This window comes from Pipistrellus kuhlii, unplaced genomic scaffold (assembly GCF_014108245.1).
Source record: "Pipistrellus kuhlii isolate mPipKuh1 unplaced genomic scaffold, mPipKuh1.p scaffold_m20_p_2, whole genome shotgun sequence".
Taxonomy (NCBI): domain Eukaryota; kingdom Metazoa; phylum Chordata; class Mammalia; order Chiroptera; family Vespertilionidae; genus Pipistrellus; species Pipistrellus kuhlii.
In genome coordinates, this window is record NW_023425515.1 from 148756147 (window position 1) to 148767459 (window position 11313).

The following is an 11313-nucleotide window of genomic DNA, read 5'->3' on the forward strand; positions in this document are numbered from 1 at the left end:
TAATTTATAGCTCATCCAACTATTTGCAGAATTCAGATGTATATATACAAAGCATTTCAAGGCTTTGAAAAAAATCTTGCTCTAGTCACTAAAGCAATGTCCTGAACATTAGCTCATAGGTGGCCTCAGATTACAAAGTCCAGCATTCAAGAAGGAACGCCAGGTAGTATTCATGGGAAGACAAGTAGCATCATCGAGAACTGACTCAAGCCAATCTGGCCATAGATAAAAGTAGCTGCAGGCAAAGTTAGAGTTGGCTAGTGTTTGTGATCCTCCATAACCTAGTTGCCAGGTTATAAAGAAAGAACATTACAGATTATTCCTCAATTCTATCCTCCAAGTGGACATTCATTATACTACTATTTATTAACAAAGCTGGTGCAGAAAGGGTTTTCTACACTTGACAAGTCCCTAGCTCTATGTACTTTAGGTGTTTCAATCATTAAAGTGGTTTTGATAAGGACACAGCAAAATTCCTGATACAAGGAATCCATCTAAATGATATCACACAATCCAGACATTCTCCCTAAACCAATGACTGCATATGAGGCCAATTAGAGAATACAGAACGCAGATGCCATCTCGGAGAGGTGCAGACAAGCAAGACTGGTTTAGCCAAACCACATATCTTTGACATTTTTAATTTTTCAAATAAGTCTCCTCTTAAAAATAAGTGATGAAAAGAACATTAATTTCACCAATAAAAGCACACTTTTTACACTTATAATCTACTTAGTAAAGTCTTATGGATTTGGAATTAATGGCTGAAGGACAAACTTTTCTGCTATTTTTGGAATAAGGCCCTTTATCAGATTGACTCTAAAGTCCCAGTTGGTACCATCCAACTACCCCTAGAGCAAAAATTTAAATAACTGGCGCGCGCGCACACACACACACACACACACACACACAATTAACTATTCTGATGTGTTTTAAAGTAAATTGTAGGCATTATAACAAGTGTACTAGGAAAGTTATAGGATTTGAATAAAGGTCTCTTCAGAAAATACTTGCTAAGATATCTGATGTTTCAAAAGTTATTTAATTTCCTGTAGTCTCAATATATTTATCTATAAAGAAGGGAATATATTAATACATATTTCACAAAACTGTAATGAGAATTAATTGAATTTTTGAAAAGTGCTTTATAAATGGTAAAGCATTACTTTTAGGTTTCATAAAGGTTAAATGATCCTTAAAGGCAGGTAAGAGGATATTTGTATAAAGAAAATGAGGATTTTCTTAATCCTATTTTATCCCAGGGATTTTGGAAATTGATTTATTGAGAAGATAAAAAAAAAAACATATAAGCCCTATAATCTTTAATGTCAAAATAGAAAACCTATAAGCCTCATCTTCTTTGATTCAGTCCTATCTAATAAAAGTCATTCTGATGCCAGGGACTATAAAAGATCTTATTGGCAAATTTTTATGAAAAATTGGGGAAGATAAAAGATTGTGGACTCAGGTACATTGCAGGAAACAAAATTCTGAAATCTAAATTCATTTATTGCTCATAACAAAAATAAAATATTAGAAAATATGTAAAGTTTTTAACCTAGAGTTGTTACAAATATACATTCTATTTTTTGTTAGAGTGAGAACTGTGTCAAATTTATATCTGTTCAGTATCTCCTAATCATAAAATGCATTGGCTGTTTTCAGAGAATTTCTCTAAAGGCTAAAGGCTTTGGATCTCAAAAGTTTAAAGTTCTTTCTTATAAAATGTAATAAATTATTCTGAAGGTATTTTTCTGGTTGTTTGCATAGAAAATGCATTTGGAAATGTTTCCCTTATGCAAACATACAATGCACTTACACACACCTAGATGGCATAGCTTACTACACACCTGGGCTATAAAGCATGTACAACCTGTAGTAAATAGTGTAGTCAATTGTAAAATAATGATAAGTATCTATGTATCTAAACATATAAATATAGAAAAGGTACAATAAAAATACAAAATAAAAGATTTTTTAAAATAGTACACCTACATAAGTTAGTTAGCATGAATGTTGCTCTGGGTGAGTCAGTGAGTAAGTTGTGAGTGAATGTGAAGACCTAGGACATCACTGTGCACTCCTGCTAATTTTATAAATACTGAACACTTAGATTATACTAAATTTATAAAAATACATTTTCTTCAATAATAAATTAACCTTAGGCTTTTTTAACATTTTTACTTTATAAAGTGTTATTTTTCAACTCATTTGTAATAGCAACTTAGCTTTAAACATAATCACATAAAGCTATACAAAATATTTTCTTTCTTTATATCCTATTCAATAAGCTTTTTTTCTATTTTTAAATTTTTTGTTCTTATTTATTTATTTATTTTTATTATCTGTGTACATATTTTAACATTGCCCCCCCTCCCATACATACCTCCCTCCCCAGAGTTTTGTGTCCATTGGTTGTACTTATATGCATGTATACAAGTTCTACGGTTGATCTCTTATCTCCCCCAGATCTCCCTATTCTCCCTGTTGTAATTTGAAGTCTGCTTGTTGCTTTACTGTCTTTATATCTGATTTTTGGTTTGTCAGTTATAATCTTCTTTAATATCCATAAATGAGTGAGGTCATGTGGTGTTTCTCTTTCATTGACTGGCTTATTTCACTCAGCATGATGTTCTCTAGTTCTATCCAGGTTGCTCCAAATGATGAGAATTCCTTCTTTTTTATGGCAGCATAGTATTCCATTGTGTAGATGTACCATTGTTTTTTGATCCAATCATCTGCTGCAGGCACCTAGGCTGTTTCCATATTTTAGCTATTATAGATTGTGCTGCTATAAACATGGGGGTGCATATATCCCTTCTGATTGGTGTTTCTAGTTTCTTGGGATACATTCCTAGGAGTGGGATTACTGGGTCAAATGGGAGTTCCATTTTCAGTTTTTTGAGGAAACTCCACACTGTTCTCCACAGTGGTTGCACCAGTCTGCATTCCCACCAGCAGTGCACGAGGGTTCCTTTTTCTCCACAACCTCGCCAACAGTTGTCGTTTGTTAATTTGTTGATGTTGGCCATTCTGACAGGTGTGAGATGGTACCGCATGGTTGTTTTAATTTCCATCTCTAGGATAATTAGTGACTCTGAACATGTTTTCATGTGCCTTTTGGCCTTCCTTCTGTCTTCTTTTGAAAATATTCTATTTAGGTCCATTGCCCATTTTTTAATTGGATCATTCATCTTCCTTTTATTTAGTTGTATAAGCTGTTTGTAGATGTTGGAGATTAAACCTTTATCAGTGGTAACATTTGCAAATATGTTCTCCCACACAGTGGGCTTTCTTGTTGTTTTGTTGATGGTTTCTTTTGCTGTAAAAAAGTTTTTTTATTTTGATGTAGTCCCATTTGTTTATTTTCTCTTTAGCTTCCATTGCCCTAGGGGCAGTATCAGTGAAGAAGTTCTTTTGGCATATGTCTGAGATTTTGCTGCCCGTGGATGCTTCTAGTGTTTTTATGGTTTCCCGTCTGATGTTTAAGATCTGTATCCATTTTGAGTTTATTTTTGTGTATGGTATAAGTTGGTGATCTAGTTTCATTCTTTTGCATGTATCTGTCCAATTTTCCCAACACCATTTATTGAAAAGATTGTCCTGACTCCATTGTATATTCATGCCTCCTTTGTCAAATATTAATTGAGCATAGTGATTTGGGCTGATATCTGGGTTCTTGATTCTATTCCATTGATCTATATGTCTGTTCTTGTGCCAGTACCAAGCTGTTTTGAGAACAGTGGCTTTGTAATACAGTTTGAAGTCTGGTATTGAGATTCCTCCTACTTTACTCTTCTTTCTCAGGATTGCTGTGGCTATTCGGGATTTTTTATTGTTCCAAATGCACTTTTGGAGAGTTCTTTCTAGGTCAGTGAAATATGCCGTTGGTATTTTAATGAGGAGTGCATTGAACCTATAGATTGCTTTAGGAAGTATGGACATTTTGATGATGTTGATTCTACCAATCCATGAACATGGTATGTTCTTCTATCTTTTTACATCTTCCTCTATCTCTTTATTCAGTGTCGAGTAGTTTTCTGCATATAGGTCCTTTACTTCCTTAGTTAAGTTTATTCCTAGGTATCTTAATTTTTTTGGTGTGATGGTAAATGGAATTGCTTTTTTAGTCTCTGTATCTATAAGTTCGCTGTTGGTGTATAGAAATGCCATAAATTTCTTGGCATTAATTTTGTATCCTGCTACATTACCAAATTCATTTATTAAGTCAATTAGTTTTTTAATGGAGTCTTTTGGGTTTTTTATATACAATATCATGTCGTCTGCAAATAAGGATAACTTTACTTCTTCTTCGTTCTTATTTATTTTTGTACTTTTATATTTTTCTGTTAAAAACAGAGACACATCCCTAGCCTGGTTTGGCTCAGTGGGTAGAGCACTGGGCCTCAGACTAAAGGATCTGAGTTTGATACCCATCAAAGGCATGCATGTACCTCAGTTGCAGGCTCAATCCCTGGCCCTAGTAGGAGAGAACCAATCAATGTGTCTCTTTCACATCGGTGTTTCTCTCTCTCTCTATCACTACCTTTCTTTTCCACTCTCTCTCTCAAAAAAAAAATCAATGGAAAAATATCCTCAGTGAGTATGAAAAAAACACACACTCATACACAAATCTTAAAACAGAAATGCACACATTAGCCTGGGGGACACAGGGACAGAGTCATCAATATCACTGACTTCCACCTCCACATCTTATGCTACTAGAAGGTCTTTAGGGGCAATAACACACATGGAGCTGTCATATCCTATGATAACAGCAACTTCTGGAATGCCTCCTAAAGGACCTGCCTCGGGCTCTTCTCCAGGAAGTATCACTGCTTTTCAGAAATATATCCAGGGTGGGTTTTCTTAGTTTGTTTTTTTTTCTACATTATAGATTTGCTTGTAAGAGATAGTGCACAATAAATGCTCCTCTCTCTTAATGAAAACCTTTTTTTTTTAATGTTGAGGTCCATGCTTTTAAACTATTTAAGAAGGTTATTGAGATCTGCAAGGTTCTTGATGAGGTCATAGATGTTGTAATGCTTAGAGAATTGCATCTGTGTCTTCCTGAGTTGCAGCAATAGCCTAGGAACTCAGATGTTAGACCTTAAAAGCTGCTATAACTCCTTGACCCACTGGTTGCATCGGAGAGGTGGTGTTTGGAGGAAGAAACATCACTTTGATATGAGATGCAGATCACCAATAAAAGGAAGACATGAAGGAGCATTATCAACCACAAACAAGCTATTTCCAAAAGGTACTTCTCCATTTTGGTGTCATGGCAATTCAGGAAGGCATTTTGCATGAGGAGCTAGAACATCCATGAGGACTTTTTGCTCCTGTCACATACAGAACCTATGCTTGCTGAAATGCTGGGAGGCCCTAGGGTTCTCACTGTGCTGAGTCACAAAGGGTTCCAATTTGTAGCCTGCAACATTGTCTTCCATGCAAAACTTACCCTGTCCTTGAGAGTGTTAAAACCTGGCATTGACTAAGTCTCCTTAATCAGCTTATCTAGAGTTTCCAAAAATTCTTCCGCTGCCTTCACGTCAGCATTCACACACTCTCCATCATTTTCACACAATATATAATGAATAATGATTTTTGAATCTTTTAAACTACCCAGATCTTTCAGCAAATCCATCGTAGTCAGGTCTAATCTTTTTTTCTTTACTTTTTTCTTCAACATTACAGACTTTACAGTGACTGTCATGGTGCTGAGAGAAATACACTTGTGTACCTGGTCTTCCATCCAGATCATTAGACATTTCTCCCTGTCTGATGTAAACCTTTCATTGCTGTGGCCTCTTACTGGCAACATTAGCAGCAGTCTGGGTACACTTACTGGCCATGATGAACAAAACAACATGAGATTAAATCAAGCACAAGATAAAATGATGCAATCAAGAGATGTTGTAAACAGATGTTTGAGGCTGCTGCCAGGGTAATGCGGCATACTGCTTTGCAGCAAACCTTTTCTTTATAGGTAGAAATAGTCACTTTAAAATAATGATAAAAAGTATAGTGTAATAAATACATAAGCTAGCACTAGTCATTTATTAGTATTATCATGTATTATGCACTGTACGTAATCAAGTATGCTATATTTTTATAGGACTGGCAGCACAGGTTACTTTACACCAGCATCCCCACAGAGAGTGATAGTGTGTTGTGCTACAATGGTATGATGACTACAGTATCACTAGGCAATCAGAATTTTTCAGCTCTATCATAACTTTATGGGGCCACCATCACATATGCAGGTCATCATTCGTATGTGGAGCACGGCTATATGTATAATAATTCAAAATTGTTTGGTGCCCCTCCTTGGAAGACTCTAATTCCATGACCTATGGTTTACAGAAACAGCCAATTAGATGAGAATAGAAATGACTGAATTCCATTTCAAGCAGAAATTTTAGGAGCCAGCATACACTTTCCCTCTGTTATGAGCTTAGCAATGTTTTACACATTAAGTATTCCAGTGGGTCTGGGAGGGAAGACAACACGAGGAAGAGCTGCAGATCAGCGATGGGGCACATCGCATTAATAATGAATAAACCTTTGCTGACACAGACCACAAAGACTTTGGAGTCTTTTGTCACTGGAGTCTGTCCTGACCTGTTTCTACTGTGTTCCCACCCACAGTTTGGAACTTCATTTGAATATCAAACATTTAAAATTCCATTGTTACTTTGTTGATCAGAAAGCATTATATTCTGACTTCCTTCCTTCAAGCCACGCAGTGCCTGGCACTGATTATTTTGTAAATATAATATGAAGTCTTATTCTCTTTTTACAGCAGCTCTACCTGGATCCAAATTAACTAGAAAGCCAACAAGGCAGGTTTCTTGTGCCCTATATAAGAAAGGAGAAAAAACATCACTGGCAGCAGAAAAGGACTAATACTGCCCAGACACGTAGTAATCACTTAGTAAATATTTGAGGGGTGAATGGATAAAATATGATACCAATTTACTCAAATACTAATGACATGCTGACTGCTCCTTTTCCTACAGTATTATTCAGTTCTTGCTATAAAGTAATTGTATAAGGAACAACCCCAGAATTTCAGTGGCTTAGAAAATGAATAAATCCCTTTATGTATAGGTCTGTTGGACAGTTTGTATGACTCTACTTCCTAACTATATGTCCAGTGTAGGTCTGCCCCACATGTTTTTATTCTGAGTCAGTGGCTATTCAGTGAATGCTCTTCTCATGCTGAACAACAGAAACATAAGAGGGTAAATCAAACCATGCACTTTACCCTGCTTGCATATGTGTCTACATTTTATTAATCCAAACGAGGCACACAACCAAGCTTCTCAATGTCAGTGAGAAGGAGATGTATTCCCTGCTTATTCCCCTGGAAGATACATGGCAAAGTGTATGGATTATAGTTGTATTATGAGGAGGGTGTAAAGCAGGGGTGGGGAACATCTGGCCTGCGGGCCGTATAAGGCCCGAAAAATCATTTAATCTGGTCCTGCCAAGGCATTAGGGGTGAGTGAATTAAAGGTTTTACCAAATATAACAGGCTAATGTTTAAGTTGATCATTTTATATGGCCCATGAATTATGTTATAAATATTCAAATGGCCTTGGGCAGAAAAATGGTTCCCCACCCCTGGAAAGGATAGGGATAAAAATACTATTGAAATTATTCACTAAAGATTTTTTTATAGAAATTTAAAAGCAACAACAACACATCTCTATAGTCTTAATGACCTCTGTTGAGAACTTGATATCAATCTTAAGACTGGTTCACCAAGGACTGCTTAAACTCAATTGTTGTGATCAGTTGTAATTCTGAAATTAACAAATGTATAACATAAGACCCTCTGCTAGAAATACTAGTAAATAATCTTCTTTAATTTTTTTATTAAATTATTATCTCTGTACATATACCATTGCCCCCTCCTTCCCATACAGCCCTCCCTCCCCAGAGTTTTGTGTCCATTGGTTGTACTTATATGCATTTATACAAGTCCTTCAGTTGATCTCTTATCTTCCTCAGATTTCCCTCCCTTCCCCGCTGTAATTTGACAGTCTGCTTGTTGCTTTACTGTCTCTTTGTCTATCTTTTGGTTCATCAGTTTATAATGTTCTTTATTATCCATAAATGAGTGAGGTCATGTGGTGTTTCTCTTTCATTGACTGGCTTATTTCATCCAGGTTGCTGCAAATGATGAGAATTCCTTCTTTTTTATGACAGCATAGTATTCCATTGTGTAGATGTACCATTGTTTTTTGATCCAATCATCTGCTGACAGGCACCTAGGCTGTTTCCAAATACCAGCTGCTATGAACATAGGGGTGCATATATCCTGGTGTTTCTAGCTTCTTGGGATACATTCCTAGGAGTGGAATTACTGGGTCAAATGAAAGTTCCATTTTCAGTTTTTTGAGGAAGCTCCATACTGTTCTCCACAGTGGTTGCACCAATCTACATTCCAACCAGCAGTGCACAAGGGTTCCTTTTTCTCCCTAACCTCGCCAACACTTGTTGTTTGTTGATTTGTTGATGTTGGCCATTGTTGTTTTGATTTCCATCTCTCGGATAATTAGTGACTTTGATCATGTTTTCATGTGCCTTTTGGCCATCCTTCTGTCTTCTTTTGAGAAGATTCTATTTAGATCCATTGTCCATTTTTTAATTGGCTCATTTATTTTCCTTTTATTAAGTTGTATAAGCTGTCTGTAGATGTTAGAGATTAAAACTTTATCAGTGATAACATTTGCAAATATATTCTCCCATACAGTGGGCTTTCTTGTTGTTTTGTTGATGGTTTCTTTTGCTGTAAAAAAGACCTATATGTGGAAAACTACACGAAACTGAAAAAGAGATAGAGGAAGATGTAAACAAGTGGAAGAACATACCATGTTCATGGATTGATAGAATCAACATAATTAAAATGTCCATTCTTCCCAAAGCAATTTATAGGTTCAATGTATTCCCCATTAAAATTCAACATATTTCAACATATTTCACTGACTTAGAAAGAACTCTCCAAAAGTTCATTTGAAGCAATAAAAGATCCCAAATAGCCACAGCAATCCTGAGAAAGAAGAGTAAAGTAGGAGGGATATCAATACCAGATTTCAAGCTGTATTAAAAAGTCACTGTTCTCAAAACAGCATGGTACTGTCACAAGAACAGACATATAGATCAATGGAATAGAATAAAGAATCAAGATATCAACCCAAATCACTATGCTCAATTAATATTTGACAAAGGAGGCACAACCATACAATGGAGTCAAGACAGTCTCTTCAATAAATGGTGTTGGGAAAATTGGACAGATACATGCAAAAGAATGAACTAGATCACCAACTTACACCATACACAAAAATAAACTCAAAATGGATACAGGACTTAAACATAAAACGGGAAACCATAAAAATACTAGAGGCATCCACGGGCAGCAAAATCTCAGACATATGCCAAAAGAACTTCTTCACTGATACTGCCTCTAGGGCAATGGAAGCCAAAGAGAAAATAAACAAATGGGACTACATTAAAAAAAAAAAAAAAATCTTTTTATAAAGGCTAAATTTTAAATTCAAGAAGTAACTGTAAACTTTTTAAATGTATTTTGAACAAGGTTTTGCAATGATGCACATATAACTATACACATATGTTAGCATGTGTATAATGGTGATGATTAATTATATGTGCAAACTTGGTTAGACCACCCAGATATTTGTTTAAATACTAGTCTGGAGGTTTCTGTGAGGGTATTTTGAAGGATCAGATTGCCTTTTAAAGTAGCAGACCATGAGAAAAGCAGATGACCCTCCATAATGGGTGGGAGGGAGGGTGGGGCTCATCCTTATTCCATCAGTTAAAGGCCTTAGAGAAAAGGCAGAGCTTCCACCCTGGAGGAGGGATTCTACCTCTAGACTGTCTTCCCACTGGAGCTACAACACGCACTCCCCTGGATCTCCCGCCTGCTGGCCTGCCCTGCATATACTGGACTTGCCAATCACCACAATTGCATGTGCCAATTCCTTAAAATAAATCTCTATTCATATGCACATATCCTATTGGTGCTGTTTCTATGGGGAACCCTGACAATACAATGATTAACAGAATTTGTGAATGACAGAAAAGTTATCCAATGGAAGATAATTTTGAATGTTATAAAATTATGGAATGACTAATGCATTTAAAAGATCTCTCATTTTATATGTGAAGTATGTTATCTATTTTTTATTAATTGAAAATTATAGAGACCACATGAAGAATGCAGGCACCGCGCCATCAATTTTACTTTCTGCACCAAATCATTATATATATATATATATATATATATATATATATATATATATATATATATATATTTACCAAATCCTTTAAAATAAAATTAAAAAAATATATTAGTAAAAAAAAAAAAAATTAAGGCATGTAGAACTTTTACTATGGTTGTTCTCAGTAAACACACATATGCCTCTTCCTGCCCCAGCCTGAGCTCACCACAAAACCCCTTCCTTCATCTATAAGATGGGACCTCCTCCTGAATTTCCTGTCTATTTAATAGCACTGCCATCCATACCCATGGCCAATCCAGTAACTTAGGAGGCCTTCTTGATTCCCCTCACCCTCAGCTCCTATAGCCAATCATCATACCTTGTTGATTTTATAATGCAATAATTAGTACACTCATTTCATTAAATCTTGTCTGACCAACTCTGATTGATTTTCTAAATAGCAGACAGAAATAGTTTGAACATTTCTCTTCTCTTCAATGCTTTCCATTATGTGACCTTCTTCCCACTGCCCAAACAAGGCACACAAGACTCACAAGACTGTGCTCTGGCCCAATACTCCACCATCCCCTATGGCCATTGCCACCTTTACACTCGGAGCTCCACCAGGTTATAATTAATTCTGTTCCTCCTATCAGTCATCCTGCTCTTTCTCACTAGAGTCCTCACGAGCCATTCCCTTGTCTAAAACAGGCTTCCCAGACCCTCTTAACCTGGCTGCATCCCATTCATTACTGAGGTCTCACATACATCCCCCACCCTCTATGGCTCATATAACACGGCGCTTGATCTACACCCCCCACACACACACTGTATAGTGAATGCCTGCTTATTTGTCCTTCTTTTCTTCTACGTTAGATTGTGAGAACTATGAGACCAAAAGTAGGTGTGTCTTGCTCACCACTGTGTCCCCAGTGCTTATCTCAGTACCTGCTGCACATAGTAGGAAGGCAGAATCTGTGCATGGTAAAAATGAATGAGCCAATGAGGTGGATTTTCGAGCCCATTTTGAAGCTGTATCTGGGTCAAAATGGTGGGTGTA